This window comes from Gymnogyps californianus, chromosome 17, assembly GCF_018139145.2.
Source record: "Gymnogyps californianus isolate 813 chromosome 17, ASM1813914v2, whole genome shotgun sequence".
NCBI classification, from domain to species: Eukaryota; Metazoa; Chordata; class Aves; order Accipitriformes; family Cathartidae; genus Gymnogyps; species Gymnogyps californianus.
The window spans coordinates 12,426,451-12,452,206 of record NC_059487.1 but is presented as its reverse complement, the minus strand read 5'-3'; the positions used below and the strand labels follow the sequence as shown (position 1 = coordinate 12,452,206).

General features: G+C 36.5%; 1 long non-coding RNA gene across 2 annotated transcripts in view; it reads left to right on the top strand.

Annotated features, from left to right (window-relative positions):
* Nucleotides 1-1,009: 1,009 nt before the first annotated feature.
* LOC127023124 (uncharacterized) overlaps nucleotides 1,010-25,756 on the top strand; it is a 40,190-nt gene continuing 15,443 nt past the window's right edge. The window contains exons 1-3 of one of the 2 annotated variants that reach the window (XR_007767408.1): nucleotides 1,010-1,135; nucleotides 1,224-1,291; nucleotides 23,169-23,232. This is a non-coding gene — a long non-coding RNA (uncharacterized LOC127023124). Of the gene's footprint in view, nucleotides 1,292-23,168; nucleotides 23,233-25,756 lie in introns of both variants that reach the window. The other variant, XR_007767407.1, reaches the window with a different exon arrangement.

Sequence of the window (25,756 nt, the reverse complement as noted above, 5' to 3'; positions counted from 1 at the left end):
CAGACTGATGCAACTTACCCAGGGATCTTACGGAAAACCTAATTCCTGAAGTTTCTTTTCTCTCCCAGTTTTTTCATCCACATCTTATGTACAAAGTAGATTTATTAATATCTTTCAAGAACATTATGGACAAACAGTGGCTTTGTTGTTTGTGCTCATTCTAGTATAGTAGCAGAGGAAAGAATTTCAGCTGTGCAGGCAAAAGTGAATTTTGCAGTCCAAAGCCTGAGGGCATAACTAATTACCTCTGGAGGGTGGGGCTCGCTTGGGTAGCGTGAGTAAATTGTGCTGCTGAAAGAAAATGAGAGAAAAAAAAAAAGGCTACTTCTCTTTCTTCCTCCTTCCCATCCCCAGTCACTGCCACCCAGTATGATCTGACCCCTTCCTCAGTGACAAAAGGTGCCGTCCAGGTTCTGCAGGAATCTAGTACAAGTGAAGTAGGACACAGTCCCTTCCAAGGCCTATTTTGTTGTCAGCAGTCTGCCGTCTTAGGCAGGAGATACCGTTCCTATACTGACAGCCATTCCCAGCAAGAGGATTATATGTACATTGTAAATGGTGAGGAGCTGACAAACCTGTGGCAGAAAAACAAGTTGGCAGGGAGAGGTTTTGCTTGAGCCTGCCGTGGCAAGGCTGCTTCTAATTCTCAAGGCAGGGAGGGGGAGAACAAGCACTTTCCTAATGCAGTCTTGCAGCAGTGATTCTACACCAAGCTGGAAACTGTTTTCACAATGTAAAGGGTTCGGGGTGATTTTTGTGAAAACATCAGTATGAATGCCATCATTTCATCTAAATGCTTCACCAAATGCTAAAAATTTTGAAATCTTAAATTTAAGGCAGGATTGGGATTATTTGTCTGTGTGATTTTAAATGAGGATCCCACTCGCTTTAAGCTCCATTGTGAATGTGACCAGCTGTATTTCTTCCTGTAATCAGCTCTCTGATTTGGTTCAAGCGGCACCTGGATCCAGCACTCAAGTCTTCATACCATGTCCCTGGGCATATGATACATGTGTAAAGAAAAAATAGGAGGAGGAAATGAAAAGAGTGTCCTGCAAAGTGAACTTGAAAATACGTTGAAAAGGAACTCTGGAAAGAGCTAGGGAAAAGCGTAAGAGAAGCACGCTGAGAAAATGTAATGGCTCTGCTGACGGAGAGCCTGCATAGAGTAGGGGTCTTCCTGGAATGGCCTGGTGCATGCCATCGAGTATTCTTTCTTACAGCTAAGCTTCAGGGTGAGTTTATTTGAGGGCCAACTAAGCTGCACACAAAGCCTGGAAAAGAATTTGAGGTATGGTAATTTTTTCAATACTTTTTTACTTCATTGTGGTTGATGTTTTTCCTCTCATCTTTTGATTATGTGTATGATTAAGCATCTAAATGCTTGCTGTCTTTGTGGTTTTTTTGTTCCATTTCAAGTTTATTTTATGTTTGTCTAGGTTTGGTTTCTACTTGGACCAAATGAAAATTAATAATTATATCCTTGTAAAAAACTTGGTTAAGACTTAAAACCAAAAAAGGAGGGTTTTTCTTTTTGTTTCTATGTATCCAGCTCCTTTAAGAAACCTTATTTTCGCATTATAAATCTCAGTGCTTTCGTGTAATCTGGAGGCTTTAATATGGTAAAGTTGACTGCCCAGAAATGAACCTACCTATGCAGAAGCACAATTTGGCAGAATCAGTCTTTTCCAGTTACTGTTAAAAGGTGTATCTTTGTAGAAGTGTGAAACTGTGGTAATTTCTGTTAAATTTAAAAGAAAAATGGGATGAACTGTGTGTAGTTTGTTTGTTTGTTTTAATCCAACCTTATTATATTTGTTCCTGTCTACATTTGCAAGTCTTCATTGCTATGACTGAAAGAGGAAAGGCAGCAGAAATCATGCTTAAATCGGATTGTCTTTCTAGGGCAACTAATAATTAAATCTACTGCGTCTTCTTAAAGTGACTGGTTGCAACTAAACCCTGTTGTCTGTTTAGAATTATTCAAGCTGATCTGTTCTGTTCTTGATTCTTCAGGTATTCGTCCTCACAAAAATAGAGGTCATTCTGTTTAGCTAGACTTTCTTTATGAGTAAGATGAAAGGCTATTTAAAATTTGTAGGATTATGTTTCTGTTTTTCAAGGGATATTGTTAATATTACGTACCAAATATTAAAGAGTAGGAATGATATTTTTTAGTTTTAATCAAATCTTAAGGTTTTGTTTTCTTTGTTTTTTTTAAATATTTGGCACCTCTGAAGAGAAGTAACATGGAAGTGACTGTTTTGGAACTATTATTGTTTTTCTGGGAGACTGAAAAAATTGTCATTTGCATGGTTCATGCACACCAAGATTCCTTGCTTTCTGTAAGCATGCCACAAGGGGAACCTGCTCCCTGATCTTATGGAAGGGGCAGTACCTGGGATCAAAATGATTCAGTGGTACTAGAAAACAGGTTAGATACTAGAGTTTTAGGACTAAAATAAGGAAAAACTGACAGTTTAACCTAGGAATTGGAGGATGAATCTTTTGAATTTTAGAAACAGTTGTGCTTTTTTGTACCTAGAGACATGGGATAAGCCCATGACTGCATCAGATTGCAGAATTCATGCTTCAGATGTATTTGCATGTATTGTCTTGAAAAATGCAAGCTTTTCTCCTGGAAAAATTGTGCAGTTGAGTAACTACGGACCATTAGTCTTTCTTATTATATTTTTTCAGATTGGGAGTCTTAAAAGAATAAATTTGTTACTCCTATGTAGTCTTCCTATTTATAAATATTTTAAAATATAGTCTGTTAATGTCTAAAGTCAAGCTATTTCTCGCTCTTTTTTTTTTTTTTTTTAAACTCTATAGTGTCTTGAACTGTTTGTTGTGAGAGGGACTGCAACTTGAAATACAGAATCTGAATGTTTACTTGATGGCACTGAAAATTGAATTTACTTCAACTGCATTAACCAGTTGCCCATATTCTACTTAGCTGCTTGTTGACTAGGGAAAGTTTATGAAATCCAGTGATAGTTCCTTCAGAGGCTTTTTTATTTGGAGGCTTTTATATGAAGATGACCCAATAATGCCATGTAATTTATATTGGAAGAACTCCCTAAGGCCTTGGTTTGTTTTGGTGAAGAGACAGCTCTTAGTAAATGGCTAGCAGAAGCAAAATAGAAAAAACACATGTTATATCTCAGTATTTCAAAATAATTATGCATGGAGCTAGGTTTCTGAGACCATCTTTAGGCAACTAAATAAGTGGCCTGGTTTTCAAATATTCTGAACACTGTAGACACCATACAGAAATGTAATCCTTTAAAAATAATTTCTGGGACTAATTTTTGAGTTTACACAGAATCTTAGAATAATGTAGGTTGGAAGGGACCTCTGGAGGTCATCTGGTCCAAAGCCTTGCTCAAAGCTGTTTGGAAGTTAGGTTCAACTTCGGATTTAGCTTAGGTACCTCAGGTCATTGTCCTGTCACATAGTCTTATCAGAACTTTTTATTTTGACATATCTTGACACTTATGTGAGCTTCCCGAGTACTTGTTTTGTAGGCAGCTGCATATAGCAATTGCTGAGATCAAAAAGGGATTTAAAAGATTACCATAATACTCTGGAAATTGGATATTGCTTAGAGATCCATTGGTTTAAGGAATGTTACAAGCTGTTCATTATAGGCTGACCTCTAAAAGCTATTTATTTCTTCAGAATATAAAGCAAGTGCTATTAATTGTTTTGCAAATGAGAATAGCATCTTATGGAGACTTAATGTCCGTATGTTAATTTTTTTTTTTTTTTAATTTTGTGCTGATTGTTTTTCAGAACTTGGCTTTCCTGCTTTTTGCACGCTCAATGATGCTGGTATATTCTCGGCATTTTAAGCTAATGGTATCTACAGAATTTCACATTTTTTGTTTCCTTTTGCTTTACAGTCAAGAGATTTGAATTAGAAAGACTGTCAACCTGACTGCAAAGGAAGGGATTTCACTCAGAAATGTTCAGAGAAATCCTGAGACAGTAACATAACTTCTTATTTGTTTCCTTTGTGGACAACTTCACTGTTTGGGGGGTGGGGAGGAGGAGAGCACTTTTTTGGTATGCTCTCAGAGAATTAAATTGCAGCCTATGCTGTTCATAGGCATCGGAAGTAAATATTAGGTTTGAAAGGAATACGCTAATTTGTTAAGTGTTTGAAAATGTCTCAAATATAATCTTTTGCTGACTTATATCTCAATTATTGTTCTAGTCAACGTAACCATGGCATTTCAGTTTATTTCACAAACTCTTTAGGTTACTGTCTGAGGAAGGCTTCTGTTCATCATTTTTAAATTTGATTTTACCATAAAACAAAGCTGGCGTTTTAGATTGTGTTTTGCCAATTGCTATTGGCAAAGTTATGAACTTGGTTACCACCCTTATCTAAAGTGGAAATACTTTTGGAAGAAATGTTTATCAATGTTCTTCCTTCCCTTGGTGTCCATAACTATTTGATTCTGTCCTCTGATACCTGTGGAATTTTTCCTTCTCTATATTTTTTCCTTGAGTCATATCTTCTGGCTTGTTCCATAAGATTTCCTTATTTGACTGGTGGTCTAGTTGTTCACAGTTCTCGTCTGTCTGTATCTGTTCTTCAATTCTCACTGTGCAAAATTTTCTATTTGAAGTCAGATGGCAGCATTCCTTTTTAATGTCTGTTCTCTCTGTCCCAACATGGCTTGCCTCTGGCTGGAGTTCTTATATGTCTCCAAGGATATTACTAATCCACTTTGGAAGAGAACGGAAATTCTGTTTTACAAAGGTTTAAGTCTTTTAAACTGATTTTGTTCCAAAATGAGTCCACCCCTTCCAAATTTAAATTCTTTTCTTGAACGAAAATATTTTTGTTTTTCACTTTTATAGGAAAAAACTACAAATAAAAATCCATGTTAAGATTAACAGTGAAGTTCTTAATTATTTTTTAATGAAACAAGATTTTTTTTTTTGCATAGTATCAGAATTAGTAGTAGGATTATTTTTTTTCCCCCACTTGGAAAAGAGAGATGAGAAAAGTCAGTAACGTTTTGTCTAGTACTTTAACTTTAGCAAAATTACAGCACGTACTAAAGAATTAAGCCATGTGGGTTATTTAACCTTGGTCTGGTTATCTAACCCCTTTTTTAATTTATTAGCCAGTTATATACTTGGAATGTTACTCTACTTCCTTCCAACCCAGTCTAAGCCTACTTTATTGCATCTTTTTTCAAAGCATACAGTTTTTCATATGTGTTCCAGTATAACTAAAATTTCTAGCCTTTTTCTATTTGGTTGAGAAACACTATTATTTTTTTCTGGCTATGAAAGCCTTATAGATTGGATCTTAACCCTGAAGGAAAACGTTCCAGATACTTCCTCCCAGGTATGCCTGTCACTGGTTCATCTGCTTTATCTTAGAAATAAATGCCTTGGAGGATAAAAAATGCATCAAAATAATTCTTCAATTGTGAAACTACAGTAATCTGTATTGGCTAATGATCTGTTTCCAAATATGTTGTATGAATCTGCCCTTTCCCTTTCAATCTTGGAATATTAAATTCGCTTTATTTTGGGGCAATTGATGCATATTCTTCTTATTTAAATGCACATGTGTATCAGTGCACTGACAAGTATTTCTTTTTCATAATATCAGTACTTCATTTTTGCAAAAGAACACTCCCTTTTCACCTTTAAGTAGAGATAGTGATCTGTATTTACAGTATTGATTGGTCTTAATTACTTTTTGAATTCATTCCCATGAGTCACTGAGGCCTAGATTTTTGCAAAGACTAGGCCAGCAGACACTGCACAGAGAGCAGAAGTGTTCAGACTGTTTGTGCTTTCTTCCTTCCACTGAACAGGCAAGTTGGGGGAGAGGGAATATTACATGCACAAGTTCTTGTGTTTTCTTCCCTGTAGTAACTATATAGGGATTACCATAATTTGGTATGATGCCGGAGTGAATCATACTTCCATTATCTCTTCTACACAAATGAGAAGGAAGTAGAGACTGAGCAGCTGCAAATAGAGCACTGAAATCCTGACCCTGCTGGAGTCAACACCTAAAGTTCATCCTGATTTCAGTATGGCAAGGATTTCTCCATGTCTTAAGGGAACACCTTTCATGTTACATACTGGGACATGTTCTGCAATGTTCTTTCTTTGTAGCTGAGCCTGGACGTGTTGACTGTCCCTAATTAAAGTAATCTAGGAAATTTACACAGCTGAGCTTAAAAGTTAGCCTTGAATGTGTATACTATATACATACAATAAATCTCTTGTAATACTTAAACATTTAGATACTTGCCAAGAGTGGTGCTGTCTGAAATTGTTTGAAGAATATATTCTCCTCTTAAGACCATGGACTTCCTTTTCTTTCCTTTTTTTTTAATTATTTTTTGTCAAAATGGAAACTATTGCCCATACTTTTCCATAAAGTAAACCTTTATCTCTTATCATTTCATTATCAGCTGTCAAGGGGAGTGAGGTAAGATTGCAATCACTCTGAAGAGAATGACCAGCATGTGGGACAAAGAAAAATAACTGTTGCTTATCTTTTAGGAGAGAAAAATTACTTTTCTCTTTGTGAGACACGGAGGGACATGATAAATAGTAATAGTTCTGTCCTTTTGCCTTGAGTAGCAGAAGGTGACAGTGAAAATGGAGTATGGTTCTAGTAATAATGGAATTTCTTTTAGCCCAAAAGTTAAGGAGGGCTTTGAGTAACACGCATCTTTTTTCAGGAGAAACATACAGAATTTTTTAGGCAAATCTTTCTTCTTCCTTATCTTCATTACCATATGTATTCCAGACAAGGTCTTGGAAAGTGTCAAGTGTATAGGTGGAAAGAAGTTAAAGTTGTATTTAATCGCTGGATGAAATTATATAATTTACCATTTTACTTCAGTGTCATTGTTTTAGGTGTTAGTCCTTTGAGAGTGGACTGTAAATATTAAGGATTTCACTTTCACAGGGATGAAAAAGAAATGCAATGATTTTCAGATAAGGACATTCACTAGGTAATATAAAGGCAGCCCAAGAACACAATGGAAATTTCATATTTAGGAAGTGTCTTGCTGAGTTGGTGGTGAGCCCTGTCGTTTCAGTCACTTGTTCCTTCAGTTACCATCCAAGAAATATTGCTTGGTGCATGTTGACATACTTTACTCTTGTAACCTTGGTACTTGGGGAAGAAATACATTTCTTGTTGAACTGCTCACAAACAATTTTAATGTTATTTATAATTTATTTAAATTAATCCTCCTAATTATTCTCTTTGGTAGTGACAGTAACCTTTAGTATCTTCTATTTAATATTAACTTACTGAAACAAGCTATAATACACATATAGCAGTAATAAAGCTACATCATTTCCTTAATATTCACTTGTTTATATTCTATTTTAAACTGTGAGAGTTCAGGAAATTATTATCTCTTACCAAGGTGAATGTGCAGTATGTAATGTTCAGTTCATGCTCTGGACTGGCAGTCAGGAGATTTGGGTCCTATTCTGGACTGTACCACTGCATTTGTGTAAATTTGGTTAAATCTTTTGCCTCCCTCAATTTTTGCACTGTTTGGCTGTACTGTTTGCGGTTTGAACCGTGGTTCAGAAGCATAGCTAATTCCTTACTTACCTGGTGCTACTTGCTGAGGTGTGGTGAGAAGCTGAAGCAACTGCAGTAGGACAAGAGCTGTAGAAGACAACATAGGGGAGTTGACATTGATGCAGTGGGAATTCCTCTGTGAAATTTCAAAGCTGCCCATCAGTACTGCTGCACCCTAGTAAGACAAATCCTTAGGAAACCAAGCACCAGTATTTCTACTGATCATAGCAACCCACTATTTAACGTGTGGCTTTGCAATGTATGTGCTTAGATCTACTTCAGGTTTTAAGGAGGAGATTAATTTCTATCTATTTGGAAAAAAGCTTAAGAATGTATTTTATCATGTTAGTATAGTTTCCAAGCAAGGTACAGCCAAGGCACATGCAGGTGGTTAACTGAGGTGATGTGTTCATTTGATCTCAGAAGACCAAGACTTATCCTCCATTCAGTCCTTCCAACTGAATCAAGAACTTTCAGTAGGAGATAAAGGTCTGAACACTGGGTATCTGTTGGTTATATGGATGGCTGAAGCTTACATTAGCAGATTTCAGCCCAAGACAGCGTAGAAACATGGCAAAGAACTGTTGCTATTTGTTTTGCTAGCTTAGTGATAGTGTGGAAAATAATCTAAAATCTTTGGTTTTAAAAAAAAAAAAGACATTATAAAGACAGTAACAGGTTATTTTTTCCACTCTTGAATGTGTTATATTCTATAGTACAGAAAGCAGTTACAATTTCATGCTGTTATGAAATATTATCATGCAGGTGTCATCAAATGCAATCATTAAACCTCAGCAAAGTAGTTTAAACATTCTGTCACTGGTGTGACTAGCTAGTGCTGTGAATGATGGGGAAAAGAGTCTGATTAGGGAGCCCATAGGCAACTGGGGATAAAAGACCAATGTCAGCAGCATCTTAACTAGCTGAGAAAAGTCTTTGTGCCCAACATGCTGCTGCTTGTGCTTTAATAACTAGTCAGCATCTGATACTTTTCCTTTTGACAATGAAGTGTGTACAAAGGTGATAAAAATGTGAACTATGACCAACATACTTCAGACACAATTTGGGAGGTTTCTTCCTCATTGTCGTGGTTTAACCCCAGCCAGCAACTAAGCACCACGCAGCCGCTTCTCCCCTTCCCCCTCCCAGTGGGGTGGGGAGGAGGAAAAAAAAGTAAAACTCGTGGGTTGAGATAAGAACAGTTTAATAACTAAAGTAAAATAAAATACACTACTAAAAGTAATAATAATAATATTATAATAATAATTGTAATGAAGAGGAATATAACAAAAAAAAAAGGAAATAACACCTAAGAAAAGACAAGTGATGCACAATGCAATTGCTCACCACCTGCTGACCGATGTCCAAGCAGTGATCCGGCCAACTCCCCCCCGTTTATATACCGGGCATGATGTTCCATGGTATGGAATATCCCTTTGGCTAGTTCGGGTCAGCTGCCCCGGCTCTGCTCCTTCCCAACTTCTTGCACACCTGCTTGCTGGCAGAGCATGGGAAACAGAAAAATCCTTAAGATAAGTGCTACTTGGCAACGACTAAACCATCAGTGTGTTATCAACAGTATTCTCACACTAAATCCAAAACACAGCACTGTACCAGCTACTAAGAAAATTAACTCTATCCCAGCCAAAACCAGGACACTCATGTTTTAAGAGACTGTTTATACAATAGTAGCTAGATCATGTGAGTTACAGAGGAATAGTATGGACCCCTTGTGCAAGAATGTTGGTTTTATAAGAAATAGTTTGACACACATTCCCCTCTTGTAGTGACTATCCAAAAACAGTTATTCTAGAAAGTCAGGCAACCAACAGAAAAGATTAAAAACCCAAAGAGGACAGAGCCCAGCTTTATCAGAATGTGTCTTATCTTAAAATCAGTGGCAACACAAATCTGTATGAAGAGAGTATGTGTGAATGCTGGGCCGTAAGTGTGGACTTTTGATACAGGAGACAGACAAAGATAATATTTGAACACTTGAAGATTCAAATTTATACTGGGTATCAGGGACTCACCTTAAGAATTTCTCAACCATCAGTCCTAGATATGAAGGACTGAACTCTACTCTTTAAAGATGTATTTAATTTTATTTTTATTGTACACGGTCCTCCAGAATGATGCTTTAAATCAAGTTTTCAATTATTATTAATTTGGCTAGAGAATGGGAAAATAAAAACAAAGAAACACCCCCAAAACAAAAAAATCTCAAAATTAAGTGGCTGCTGGGTAGAGGATGATAAACTGAAAAATGACTGCTTCTAAATTGGCAAGGGAATTTATAGGTTATGCCAGGTATTTGTATCTTCTCTCATGAGATATGATTAGGAGAGTAGAAGATGAGAGAGCCCTTTAGGATGGACTGGAATATGGAGAGCAAGGCAGCTGGGAATTTCAGAGGATTTCTGTTCCAGGTGGAAGGTGTTGTCTCTAAAATGCAAGTGAAGACTCACTGATGAGGGAGGTAGCAAACATCTGGCAGAGCCTAGCACTCTAAATGTGCAAAATTAGAAAACAGGTTCAAGATGACCACTGGGAAACTCCTCTAAGCCTCTGCAGAACTGCTGTTTTCTTTTGTGAGAAGATGTCATCATCTGTTTTGTGACACTAGGAGAAAATACTTTCTGCATGCAAGTAACATTTGGATTTAGATTTGTAATGTGTGAAGGTATCAGTGCTGTTTGTTTGGAAAATACCTGGGCCAGTCGAGTTCTCACCGGAAATCTAGTTTAGTGAGAGCTGATGTGAAACTGCAAAATTATTTCTGTGGAAGAGTTGGAAACAAAGATACTTGTGATACATCAAAATTATGATATTCTGAGTAGGTAGCTTGGAAATTTTTAAATCAAATAGGTGGGGTTTTATTTGAAAAATACTGGCTTGGTGAAGCAAAAATGTACCTATTTCAACACACTTCGCTAACAATCAGTCATGTATCTGTCAGAAACTTGCCTGGTTATCTTGCCGGGTACTGCAAATCTGTGATTTTCAGTATTTGTGGCTTCTTGACCAGAATACTGTAAATATTCCATAATTCTGTTTTCAAAGCTGGAATGGAAGTGCAAACAACCCCATCTTAAATGAAGGCTCATGGGACCTGCTGGTTCCCTGCCATGCATTTCAAGGACTATTAAGTTTGATAGGCCTGGCTCCTTTGGGTTGAAGTGAGGATGTTGGCATTTTATGCTCCCTGATAGCGCTTGCCCTAACTTTAAGAGGACTTTGTAGAATGTCTTTATCTTTGCTAGAGCAGCTGAGGCTATTCTCAGAATTAGGACCAGCACACGTAGTTGCTTGGAGTTAGGGCAATTGGCTGTCTAGTTTTATTTTGGAAAAAAAAAAAACCAACCCCAAACCTATTTAAAATATTTGGATTTTTTGGAAACTGTATTTCTCATGCTGGATTTTTTTACTTGAAAATTGGGGGGGGGGGGGGGGGGGGGTGTCCTATTCTGTCTCAGAGAGAGATTATGCTGCTGATTCAGATTTCCTTCATAATGGAAGTTACAAATTTAATCAGCATTCCTGGCTACTAAGATAGTATTGTGCACCAAAAGCTAATAGGAATTCCTCAAGGCACCGAACAACCAATGCTGCCTTCTAGTGCTTCTTATTCTCAAGACAAAATAAGAGACAAAACATTGATATTCTGTAATAATGTAAGGACAAGTGCAACAATATTGCTAAATATATCCTAGTAGAACTTGCTTTGTTTTATGTTATGGTAGTAACCTAGTATGCTATTTGTTGTGATTACTAATGCTTCACAAGAACAGTGTGTGCTCTTACCTATTTTATTAATTTTGTTGTTTTCCAGCTGCTGCTTTTGACTTGTTTAAAATACCTCTTCAATCATCAGCAACACTGCTCCTTTTTATAAAATAACAAAACATTATGAGCTATTCTTTCGATTAAATTTAGTTGTGTTATATGCATAGCTGACAGGCTAATATCTCATCCTGTGATACTTAAATAAACATCTCCTCCTCCCATCAGTTTCTCATAAATCCTATACTTAATTTGTATATCCACAGGAGTCCTTTTGAACTTTGCATTTGTTATTTAAAAATGTCAGTGCATGTTTTATTGGGGACAATGATATCTTGGTAAATAATTTTGGCTTAATTGATTTCATGCAACAGTCACGGGATCTAAATATGCAAACAGACAAGTTTTCTGGATTCAAGTCCCACAGAACTGAAATACAGGAGGGCAAACTTTAGATCATGAAATTGAGCAACTGTTTTCCATTTATGTTGTTGTATACAACTGAATTATACGTTGTTGATTCAATGACCTCTGGAAAAATCACAGCAAGAAAGTCTTTTGACTTGTGAATTGCTATGCAACTGTAATTATGTAGGTGTAATGTGTTGTGGGTTTTTTTTCCTAGTTCTTTAAATGAACATTAGTCTGTGTTACACTTTGGGCTAGGTTGCTGCCGTTATATTTGGTCTGTTCACTCGTTCTTTCCTGTAATTCGTAATTCAGTATTTATTAAGGTTTTATGTGCCATGGCATCTTCCCAGAGTCCAAGCTTTATTTGTGGTAGTTGTTAAGGATAAAATATAATTGTACAATAACCTAATTGTGATTTGACACAGAAATACTGCTAGGAAAAAAATGCAAACATCTACTGACCCCTTCAATCTCTCTTCTCTTTTAAGACTATCTAAGACAGGAGGAAATCAAAAAGCCTAATTGTCCTCATGCCAGTTGCAGTACAAATTGACAAAATATTTAGACAGCTTTTTCCGAAGCAAATACATATGCTAGACAATCAGATGAATGTTTTGGTGGCTCTGATGAGGAATAGAAATTAAGACCAGAAATTGCTGAAGGCAGCCAAACAACTGTCCTGCCAAATGAGTTGCAGCACAATTGGGGATAGTGGATTGAAATTGCCTGGCATCTTTTTCCCCAACACACCTTTCCACAATTCAGGCTGGCAGGGGCCACTTTTCCATTCCCTGTAAATCAAATTTTCCTACTGTTACCACTCATGGCAAAGGAACTCTGCTTGATTCTACCGTAATATTGCTTTGCCTTTTAGAGCTTTTACAGTTGTCTTAGAAACTGTAAGTGAAAGATGGCAAATGCACTAATTGTAGTTATCTAATTATACCTAGTATGAAAGCAAGCTACTAGGTGTAGCAGCTGAAGGCCTGATTTGTACAACTTAACTGAACGCATTTGAATTTGAACACATTTAAGTGTTTTGGTTTTGCATAAATGTATCGATGGCAGAGCTACTTCTGATTTGTCTCAATCCAATGGAGAGAAGAATCTATCCCATGGCTGCCTTGCTGCAGCAGAACTGCACAATCCCTTCTGGAATGCCAAATAGCATGCTGGGTTATGGATGCAAAGGGAAGGATCCTTCTGGGTTTGTTTCTTGTATTTTTTTCAATGCAGCCTCTTGAAAGTCTGTTTATTACCCTATCAATTAAGTTTTCAATTATCTTTTTTTCATGAAAGCATTTCTTGTTTTAGTTGAAAACTTGTAACATTTCAGTAATAGAAACTTTGTCAACTAGAAATTTTCAAACTTTTTACCCCCTCAAAATAATTTTTTTTTTCCTTTTGAAATATTCTTCCTTTTGTTTGGGTAAAGTATCAGTGTTGAAAAAGAATGCTTTTTCCTATGTAATGGCACTTTCTTTAATACATGCTTAACTAAAACATGACACAAAAATCTCTGCTCTTTAGTCAGAGGGATTATGGAGGAGGAAAAGTTATAAAATCTGCCAGTTACATGTATATCTGTTGTCATAGCAATATATTTACCACATTACAAGTTTTAGGAGTTCCTTACTATAAGCATGGAATAGGATTTTGTTACATCTTTCACTTCCATTAAATGCTTAATCTCAGGGTTTTTTAATGATATCATTTTCTACTTTTTCAGGAACCTTTCTAAAGTATTTAGAAGCCTGTTCAGTATTAGTATAATTAATAAAATGGTCTTTGCTTGCCACAAATTCCTCCTAGTCAGTCCAGCCAGAACACTTAAGTTTCTTCCACAACTTCTACCTCTTTTTCTTTAGACACTTGAGCAAAACTCACTACATTTGCGTTCTGCTCAGCATCACATACTTCTTTCCTGGAAGACGCTAACTTTTCTTTTGTTCAAGGATACTAGTGGTTATTGAAGTTTTCAGAATAATGCATAACTTTCCAACCTGCAATGCAGTCATATTCTTGTTGGTTAGTAAGCATCTTTAAAAAACTAAGATAAATGTTACGCATGTTTCTCGCAAATTAAATTAGTTCTGCTGTTTCTTCAAACATAATGTTACAACTCTGGTAACTAAATGGTTTTAATTTTTTAATTTTTCTTGCCCTGTATTTCTTTTTGTTTTGAATTTTTGTTTTCTGCTCCAGTTGTGTAACCTTCCAACCTATGTAGCCACACAGTTGTTCAGTTTTTCCTTTCACAACAACAGTGTTGCTAATGTTGAGTAACTTTTGTGTTAATAGGTACAATACCGCTTGTGGCTTTTGCGGTGACAATCTTGTTTGTTCTCTTGTCCCACATAGAGTGCAACTTAGACTACATGAGAATTTGATGCTGTCTGTGTGCACAAATCTACCAATTTTCTTTAATTTGTAACCTAACCTTAAAAATAGACATTGAAGATCTTGACAAGTCAAGAGACTGCTGTAACATATAATTCATATAATTAAATTATAGATCTATAGTGATACAACTGAAAGTGGAATTTGGTCCAAGTTTCTCATGGTTCAGCTAAATCGGATTTATTTCTGTATTTTATGACTCTTGCTGAAATGTGCTCTACAAGAGCTGCACTAGTAAGTACAGAAACCTTACAAAGCTTTTCCATCCAGTTGACAGGACTTAGAATAAATCAGAAACTTGTAACGTAGTGATTGTGACACATAATTCTTCTAAATGAGATGCTATTTTCTCTTTCCATAGGTTATGAGCTAGAGTCCTTCAAAGACCTCACTGTCCTGTTATACATATATGAAAGCAATAATTAATTTCAATGGAAGATCTGAAGTGGTAGAAACATTCTCTGTCACTTGTAGAGTGGCTCTTACAGCTTCAATTTAGAGTGGAAATGTTCAGTCCCTCAGTATTTTGTTCCCTTTAATCTTCTGCAGTTTTTTTCATCATATCAGCAGCTTCATTTTGTTGTATATTGCTGCAGGATGCTTTCAGAGTGATTGCTGCCAGTTTTAATCTCATAGTCCTGTGATTTACAGAGATACTTTCTGATTATTTTTCTTCCCCACCCCTGTTTTTTAAAAGCTAGTTCCTAAATTCATGTAAGTCAGAAGAAATTTTGCTGGTAATTTCAATGTGGACAAGATGTGACCTATGCCACTTAACAATTTTTTAAATTTTTTTTTAAGAGTGGCAAAAGTACTTTCACTTCTAAGATTTAAGATTTATTTATGCTTGGGCATAAAGAAGACAGTGTCTTCAAGCCATATTTTTTCCTGTCTAAAAACTTGAGTTTGGATGTAACTGACATGGACTGGAAAAGTCATTTTACTGTCTTTCTGCCAGCACATCATCTTCAGGTTTTCATTGTGCCCTCTTGTGTTCCTTTCTGCCCATCATTGATACTTCACACTCAGGAAGTGGAGAAAATAGTGTAACATCATCCATGCACTTGGAAGTAGAATAGATACCTTTACAAGGTAAATTCATATTCTCTTTCTACTCTGAGACAGAACTAGCTGATAAAGCTAAAGGGAGTTGTGTCTTTCAGCCCTATAAAGAAGACAACCCTAGATTTTAAGATCTGGGATCAAATACTTCAGCATTTAACATCAGTCTAATCGTACATGGAATGCTGTATTTATGAAGCACGGTAACTGAAGTTCATTCAAAAATACTTGTTGCTTGTGACGTTCACCTTCATGGTTTGCGGCTCCATAACCAAAACTGTTTCTGCTTCTGGATTCTGGTTGTCTGATATAGCATGAGAACTGTTTGTGGCGTTTTGGAAGCATCTTACATTATGGCTGATTCTCAAATCTTCAAATATTGAGTCTAACCTTGATTCAGATGTGAAGTTAATTGGGATTGTACTTTCAGTGTCGAAGTGCAAGAAGGGCTGTATTAAAGCCTGAAGAAAATGAACAAGCTGTCTCTGAAAGCAAGCATTGCTTTGCTTCTAGGTCTCTACTAGATGTTCCTTTTTCTGTGTCTGTTCATTAGTGGGATACTCCAGACTAGTTCAGTTGAGCTCAGCTGTTCTTTGTCACTTTAATTACCATAATCAAATGGCTGAACTCCTTGTGTGTTTGAGAAGAGGAAAAGTTTTAATATCCTGTTTAACCTTTCACTGGTTTTAATATTTCCATGAATGGAAGTTAAGTGAAGGCATCTGGCATGTTTAGTCTCAGTAAAGAACGGAACTTTCTCTGACATATTAATTGTAGTGAAATCATGACTATTATAAAACTTAAACTTCAGACCTAATCTTGGGAACTCAGGTGCGCACAAGTAACACTTCATTCCTTCACAAGTGAAGTTTTATCTGTTGAGCCAAAAAAGAGAAATATAAGCAACCCCTGCAGCAGTAGGGTTTTTTTTTTCTTCTACAAACACCAGTTAGCATCAGAGTGGGTTACACCATGCTACACTCAGCATATAAATCCAGTAAGATGTGTGTAGCAAAGAGCTTATAGTTACTCTTCCAAGGTCCTGAAATCAAAACTTAGTGGCTTTCTTTGTGACTTCGGCAAATTGCATAGAATGTGTGTTACCTTGGACAGGGCAGTGCTGTGCTAGCACTATGGTAGCTCGCTCTAAGTTAGTTACTGCGCATAGGACATTGCTAATGTGTCTACACTAGATATGGAGCTAGTTTTCCTCACCTAGCTCAAGTATCTCTGAATGTATTGCTATTTAACTGCTCCCAAGGCATAGTTTTCCCTGCAATCTACATTTCCATGTTCAATCCAGCAGTCTTCTAGAAGTCTAAGTATGCTCACTGCCTTAACAGAAGTTTTGGCTATATATGGGCAAATGGACTAAAACAGAACTGCAGAGCAGGCGTGGAAAAAAAAATCAGTCTCCAAGCAAATATCCTGAGCTCAGTTTTTGCTATGACTGATGCAGGTGTTTTCTCTGCCAAGCTTACGAACAGTAATGTATTCTGAAAGCATATAAGATCAAGAAGATTGGGTTGCATAAATCTGCTCGAGTTTGCACTTTCTATTACGGTAAAGACAGTCTTTGTGTCTTAGTCCCTGATCTGCAGAATAGATGCAATGATAAATCTCTCCCAGGCTGATCAGAGGCTACATATTTTGACAGCTATGAGAGATGCTCAGAGAATACAGTTACGAAGACCACAGAGGTATCTCTATGAGAAAAGAGATATCCTGGGAAGCTAAGGGGGATTGCATCTAGTCATTAGCACCATTAAGTATAGGATGTACTTGGTATATATCCATCAAAAAAAATAATGTCCTTTACCTCTCTAAAGGAGTTGCTTTCCAGCAATCCTTATTTTTGCTGCTTCCTCTTCAGCATTGGAAGATTTCTGGAGAGTCACCTTAATTTGCTAAACTTTCCAAACTTGATAGCAACAGCAATATCCTTCTGGGACTTGATATATTCTTGACACCTCTCCTTTTTATAAGAGGTAGGTGCCTGAGATAGTTTTGATTTTTATTTTTTAATTGATGTTTTTACATTGATTTTATTTTAATACATTTTTATTAGAAAAGAGATATGTTGCCTTTATAACCTAAGAGTTTATGTACATGAGCTATTAATGGGGCAATCAATGCAAGATAGATTAAGTGTAAGTTTAAGTCATGTACTTACTAGCCACTAGACATTTATTGCACTGTAAGATAGAATGATTACATGTGACAGCTTCTACCTTCATTATAACTTCAACATCAGGGTGATGTCAAATTTAAAATGATGCTAAAATTAACTGAAAGTTCTAACCAATAAAAGGTTTTAATGAAGGGGAACAAATACAGTGATAAATCCAGAGTAGTTCTGCTAGGCTCAGTGCACTGATTCTTTATTTGCACATTTGTAATGAGGCTGAATCAGTTGGTATGATGTTTAACCTTGATCGATCTTTGTCATGTCACTTGAATTCTCTTGAGAAAATCTAATTCAAACAACCCTTGTCACTAACATCTCCTGAAGTAGAGTAGGAAACTACCTACGTCAAGCCAGACATGTTTTTTAGTTCAAAGGGTACAATCCTGTGAACACTTATATTCATTCCTTCTGAGAGCTGATGCTTGCACATACAAGTGTATGCAGGTTACGGCCCCAAAGGGAGTGAGGACACTAGGAGCAAAATACGGTAAGAGAGTTGGTGTTAAGTTTGCAAAACTGTCAGAACCTTTATCTTTTCTTCAGTTTAAATCTTACTGTTCAAAGTTTTCCAGAATGCTACTGAGCTGAGAGCCAAATCTTGATTTGTTAGGTATATTTTCCTACATTTGTAGGTACATTACAATATTAAGGATTCATATGAATATTTACAGTCTTGCAGCACTGACCAAAGACAATTATCTCTTCTATCTGTAATAAACAGAAAAAGGAAATATCTGAAGGGGTCTTTGTTGCTGTAAATCAGTATGAAATCAGAAATAAGTCCAGTGTTAGTAATTGTAATACTTTTAAGCGTTTTACAGATTTATTCCAACAGAATTCCAGAGAATTCTGTAATTTAGATCAAATAGTATTTTGCTCAAGAAATATGGTGTCTGCTGGGACGTAGCTGTCAAACAGAAGTGAACTATGGATGTACAGTTGGAATATCTATTATGTATCCAGAAGATATGGTCATTCTTCACTGGTATTGGCTTATAAAATGCTTGTGTTTACTCCTAAGGAAGATACTGGTGCAAGCCGTTCTGGGGATACTAGATAAGAACTTGGAAAAGAGTACTGGGGATTTTGACGTGCATAAATAGCATCTGGATCAGTCCCTAAGTTGCGAGTGGTTGAGAGTTGGACTTCGGAGAGGAGGTACCAGTGTTCTTATTATTCCATGTGTGTCCCTATCTGGTTGTTGCTGAAAATTAGTCCAGTCTGAACCAATATGACCATTCTTATGTTCTTAAAAGAAAAACCTCTCCTTAAATAAAACGTTCTTCTTAAAAAAAACTACTTGAACATTTATAATTTACAGAAGAAAAGTAAGTTGGCCCTTACATAAAAGACAAATGTGAGTGACTGTTATGGGGAGTCTGAAACTTTTAAAGGAAAAAGTTTCAAAAATACTTTGTATAATACCTTAAATTGCTGTATTCTTTGAACAAGGTGAACATATTAAATATTTGAAGAACATGCATAGTAATTTTCAAGGCAGACGTTTGGGTGAACTATCAAAGATATGCATCTGAGAACATGTTACATATGCTTTATTTCGCAAATTAGAGAAAAACAGTTGATTTATTGTCCTAGAGATTGCATTATGAATCCCGTAAGTTTGGCTTTATTTACACAGGAAAACTGTTGGGATCTAGAAGAAATGGTCTCAAAGTACTGTGTATGGCCAAAAGGTAGTAAATAATGTTTCTTACCTGCAAACTGTCAATTCAGTACTTTATTTATGAAACTGAGTCAGTATCATCAAGATTTCCACTGCAATGAATCAAGAAACAAGTTCAGACATACGCAATCACTTAATAAAAAACAGTGCTGTAATACGGTGGAGTCTTAAAATAGTTACTTGTCACAGTTTTGTCATTTCCCAGAATTACTAATATCTTGAACAGCTTGAAAATGTTTTGAAAGATTATGTATAGGGTGAATTTACCCAACCTTGAGGTAGTGCTAGGAGTCCTTGTGGTCATTTGATGCCATCAAAACAGTTTTTGATGACAGCTGCCTATTTCTAAACATGAAGTGCTAACTTTGGTAAGTTGACTTAGGCTGCAAATGAGGAAGTGAGGAAGCTCCTTCATGCCAGCTGTATTCTCCCGTCTCCTTTGTGAGGTGATTTTTTTCCATATGCACTGAGAAATGAAGCAACTAACTAGCTTCGGAAAGGAAGTTTGTCTATGTTGAATCTTATTCCATTGTTCTCATTACCATCTATGTAATGTAAGAATTTCTAAGTAAGCCCATTTTCTTCACTGGTAAAATGCAATTCAGTTTCCTTTGGGGAGACAAAGATGAATGATAGAAGTGAATCAGAGGAGGCAGAGATGAGAAATAGGATTAGAAACAATAATGCAAGGGGGAATATGTTGCTAGAATTATCTTGGGCTTAATGCTGTGAGTTAGTCATAAAATGTGGGTTGGCTATTGCCTTCCCTCTAGAACTGAGGACAAAGATCAAAGGAAGACCCCCTACATCTACACAGAAAAGCCCAGAGGGGTTGCAGAGTATTACCAAGGTGAATCCTCTAGGGAGTAATGAAATTGAAATTGCTTTAGCCACAGTTTAAAGGTTAATGTTCTTGTGATAAATGATATGACAGCATATAAATTACACTCTGCTCAGTTCTCAGTGTTGGGCTTTTTATTGTCTAAGTTGGCCAACCAGCACGTTTTGGTTTTTTTTTTAATTTGTTTACTGACATGATGAAATGCAGAACTGTCTGGATGCCTGTGGTCAACGCCTAGGCCAGGCTGTAGTGTGTGTTTTAAAACAAAAAAAAAACCCCAACCAACCAAAAAACACCAACCAAAACCAAACCAAAAAAAAAAAAAAACCCAACCAAAACACAAATTACAAAACTGTGTAATGAAAAGCAGGAAAATACTAATGTCTTCTACAAATTTGCAAGGGTAAGGTTTAGTTTACTGGGCTATGCTCAAGGTAAACTTTTTATTAAAGGGAGAACAGTTAAAGGTAGTAAGCTTGCTTTGTAAAACACAGAATTTATTTGCTAAAGTTGCATTCTAAGGAGATCTGGAAGGTCTTCTTATCAGTCAGTGATCTTAATTTCTCTAGCAGATTGCCAATTCTGTATAGTAGACCTCCTGCCAGTAGAATTAATTTTCCTTGTTCTGTTGACACTTATCCAATTTGCAGTCCAAATCACACTAGGGTGAACACGAGCAGTGAATTGCTCTGAAAACAGTGGAATTGCTACAGTCTAATTTCTTGTAGAGTTTTACTCCGTTCATTTCCATACTAACTGTATTAATGGCATTACCCAGCTCCCTGGCCTCTCATTATCAAATGCTTTTCACTTCAGTGACCAGAATGCCTCCTGTTTTCTTTGCTTACCCACAAAATATCCCCACTCTATGCACAACTCCCTCTTGAGTTCCTGAACGAGCAGATGGGCAATAAGCACTTACTGCTCTGGTTCATTCCACACTGCCTATATTCTGACTGACCTACAGATACTTAAGTGTTCCCCTTCACACAAAGACAGCACTAATTTCTGGCACGTATGACCAGGAACTGGTTTCTGCAAACCTTTAGCAACAATTAAATTAAAAAATCTCTCTACCACTTTATTAATTTTAGTTAAGTTGGCCAGAAAAATCAAAGGTTGTTTGTGGGTGATATATATGGACAGCATGATTAGGTATGCCTTTTTTTTTCTTCCTTTTTTATTTTTAGATTGGAACTATAAAGATGTAAAGATACCTTACAAAAAACAATTTCCTCTTTAAGACTTAAAAAAAAAAAAAGCATTTGCTTTAAAATTATAGGATTTTAGAATAATAAATATTAAGAGTTTTGTCTTAAAAGTGTGTATTTTCTTTCTGCAGTTCAAATGCTAGAAATTTCAGTCATATCTGTCAGTACTGCAGTGTTAAAACCCAAATAATTTTTTTTTTTTTTTTTTTTTTAATCTTACTCAACTGAGCCTGTTGAAGAGTAGCCTCAAGTTTACTTCATTCTTTTATATTCAGACTTTACAACAATGGCTGGCAATGAGTTCCCTTTAGTAAAGAATCTTACCGGTGTTGTGGGTTTTTTTGAGTTAATATGATGTTTCATTGTTTGCCTTCCCAGTACTCTATCTTCTAGCTCTGACATTCCCTGCTATGTTCTCTACTATTATGTGTTTATCCCCTTCTCGAATCACATAATGGAATATCTCCAATTTTTTTGGCCTGCCAGGAGGCTTTTGCTAACTGATGAGGCATCTGAGAGGTGACAGTGGCTTTGTGAAACACGTTTCACTGTTACTTTACATTCTGTTCATTGTTTCCTTCTGTGAAGTAAGAAAGGAGTCTCAGGAATAAACCGATACAAACACTAACTTAGCATAAGTAACTCTCTCAAAGCATGGGACGTTTAGCTATAAGTGTTTCTATATCCTGTAGAACAGTAGTCTGGAACACTTTATCTACAAAGCTAAGCTAAAAGATTTTTTTATAGGTGTTTTTGTTTTGCTTTAGTCTTTTGGTTATAACAAATGATACAGAAAGTTTCCAATAATATGTATGTGCTACGCCATACTGTTAAATTATTGTGTTACTTTCATGTCCCAGAATGAAGAAGCATTTGTATTAGCAGTGATTTTTGGCACAGGAACCATCCAAATCTTACTAATTTCCTGTGTTACATACCAGCAATAACCCTTTGAGTTCCAGTTACCCAACTGCAGCTACTTACTTCATGCAGAGAAAACACTGTTAGTTTAGGAACCAAAGTGTAATAAAAATAAACTTGTTAAACTAATGAGTTTTCTGTAGATCAGTCTCAGCAAGTCATTGACCTGATGAATGTAAACATTTTAAATGGACCAATGATAAAGAGTTTGGCTTTTAGACAAAGTAAGAATTTATGTAGAAAACAGCAACACATTAGCATGTTAATTAAAAAAACCAAACTTCCTCTAGATTTGCTGTCAAAAAGTGAACTTGAGTAATTTTTAATTATGAGGAAACCTAACACACTGATGGCTTCTGCTTTCATGTAGCACTTTGCTCATACATTGTGCCCTTTTGCCCTGAAAACTCATAGGAAAGGGTAAAGAACAGAAATAAATGCTCTGCAGGTTTTCTATATGTAATTTCAATCAAATTGTTCCATCCTTAATGCAAAAGAAAAGTGGGAGAGTGAATCCACAATACAATTTGCATCCCTGGTGTATGGAATAGCTCTATGGTCCTGGTTATAAGAAATGGAATATACTATTCTCTCCATGCCCAGATTATAAAATAGCTTGCAATATGGCCAAGAACCTCTGTGTGTGTCCATCCTGGCAGAATCTGTTGTGCTGAAGCAATGTTCTTATCTGTATATGGAACTGCAAGAACATCCTCCTTCTCTAAAAAGACGTTAAGCCAATGCTTTTAAAAAATAGTTAGCATCAGTTATGTAAAGGAAGGGTTAAGAGGACAGTAGGTCCCGTCCCTTCGAATCCTAAGTGGGATGCATTCACTCCCTGTTTTGTGATAGGGGAGTTCCTAGTCAGCATTCCACCCAGCTGAGGTTTACTTTTGGTCCTGGTGTAACACTACTGAAGGTAACCCACTGAACTCCGTCAGTTCTAGGGAGTTAGGCAGCCAGATTGCCAAGCAAGTTCTCAGCTGAATGTCATGATAGTTCTGTGTGTTCTGTTCTGTTCTAGTTTTACCTTATTTAGTCCTCATAAGTTTTTTTTCCTTTGTAAATTTTAGGCTATCAACAGGGTCTACTGGGATGCTCCACCAGAAGGAGACAGAATGAAGGCTCAGAAGAAAGGTGCTCTATCATTTCTTATTCTTAAAATAGTTGAATACACTGTGTTCTGAAAGAATTTCAGTGATTATTTACCTATAAAGAAATACGCTTGGTTGTTCTAAGTTCACGTACAGTGAAGGGCTGTATGTTTTAATTGGCTCTTATTAGTTCTCTGAAATGTAAAAGCAGCAATGTTATGATTGCATTTCAAGGATCTCTTGTATATATATTTTTATTTAAATCTAATCCCTCTTTAGAAATCACAAAACCCTAAAAACATTTAGGCTGGAAGGGATTTGTGGAGGTTATCCAGGCCTTGAGCTTCCTGCTCAAAGCAGGGCCATTTTGTAAGTTAAATCAGGTTACTCAGGATGATGTCCAGTCATGTTTTTAAAATGTCCAAGGATGGAGATTCCAGTCTCTCTGAGCAACTTGTTCCAGTGCTTAATCAGTTTCATTCTGATTTTTTTTTTCCATATATCCAATCAAATTTTCCCTTACTGCAACCTGTGATCATTGTGTCTTGTCCTTTCACCATGCACCTCTAAAAAAGAGTTTAGCTCCAGCTTCTCTGTATCCCATCTGCTTTAGGCAGTGAAGACTGCAGATTGCTCCTTAGCCTTCTGTTTACCAGGCTGACTAAAGCCACTTCATCAGCCTTTCCACGTCACGTGCTCTAGTGCCCTGACTGTGTTAGTGGCTTCTGCTAGCTGTCTGGTTTGTTCATCTCTGTCTTGTAATGAGTGTTCCAAGACTGGATGCAATATTCCAGATCCAGATGCAGCCTCACATGTGCCAAGTAGAGGTGAACAATCATTTCCCTTGACTTGCTGGCTATGGGTTTACTTATGCAGTTAGCCTTTGCCACTGCAAGGGCTCGCTGCTGATTCCTGTTCAGCTTGTCTTGCACCAGGATCCAAAAATCCTTCTCTGTAGAGCTGCTACTTAGCCGGTCAGTTCCTAGCCTGTTCTTAACTTGTTCTTGTAGTTGAGGCCTTGTTCCAAAATCCCCTCGCAGTTCCTTCTCAACACTATTGCCTCTTACTTAAATCAGTTTTGTAGTAGTGCTAGTCAACTCTTTTTGAAAAAGGCTGCTCGAAAAAGATATTGCCTATATGTTAATTAGGGTCAAATATTCAGTAAGCATATATTGTCATTGGTGGCACAGTAGCTAAATCAGCTTACATCATATGCAGATTTTGTCTGTTTGTTCCCTGCTCAGCTAGTGGATTTGGGCTTACACTATGGTCTGTCTCAATACTTGCGTATTTTCTTGGCATAGCTTTTTTAATTTCAAGTCACTGATTAATCAAAGTCATCCTTAAAGAGTTATGCCTTTTCTCAAACATGAGCAAAAAGTTTCTGATTTGATGTGGTGTTTGTGGGGGTTTTTTAGTGCAAAGGACACATGGATTAGTATGAATTTAGTTTTCTTATTTTTATGTGCTACACTATGAATATAAAAGCACCAGTAATAATAGTAAAATAAAAGCAAATGTTATTGATATCCTATTAGCTTTAACAAATTAAAACATAATCTTTTTACTAACAGATGGAGTCCAGACTTTGTGCATTAAGTATTTTAAAAGTAGTTTGACATTTAAACGGAAAATGAATTGAGTGGATTACTTCAAAAAATACACAAAAGAAATGAGGGCTTGAAGAATAGTAATATTTTCTGTGATATATAGCTTTTCAGAGTGATACACAACTAATGTATCTTCAATCCATCCTTAGTGCATTTATAAATAAAAATACCCACTGATTAGGACATATCTGTCCTATGTAGGTCTCAAAGCGTTTTATTACGTTGTCATATCAGCATTCCCCATTTTTGCTGGAATAACTGTGGTCCGGCAATGTGAAGTAACTTTCCCAAGGTTGTCCAGCAGGCCAGTGGCAGAACAGTTTATTGCCACAGATCTGGACAATGCAGAGTTTGAGCTTCTGCAGTACAATTAAATAATCATTCTGAAATACATAATACTGAGTGGTATTCTAATGTAGTTGATGCTAACTAGATAAAATTGCTAAGTGTTAATTGCATTCACTCTTCATCTATTTAGAAATGAACATAAACAAATGCATCTGAAGCAATTAATATCCTAATGTAAGAACTCTCAAAATACCGTGACAAATTATTGATTTTAAATATAAGCCAGCAGAATATTTATAGAAGCTGAAAAGTGGATGAAACCCTCTGTCCATGTTTTCCATTATTTAAAAGAAAAACAAAAACCAAAAAACCACAAAACAAAACCCCTCATATTTTTCCATTTACTCCCAAAATATAGATCCAGGTCTCTGTCTGGTAAGAAGGTCAGTCTTCAGCAAAAATTCTTTGCTGATTTTGGATTAAGTTTATTTATGTTTGGTTTATACATGTTTATCCTTGGAGTGAGCCCATCAGTGATGAGGATTCCAGACTCTATGGAACAAAACGCAGATTTGGAAAAATGTGGAGAAAGGAAAGCCAGGAACAGAAGGCACTACTCGCATGCAATTTTAAGCACCCCAGTACACAGGCATTCAAAGCCCTCATGAT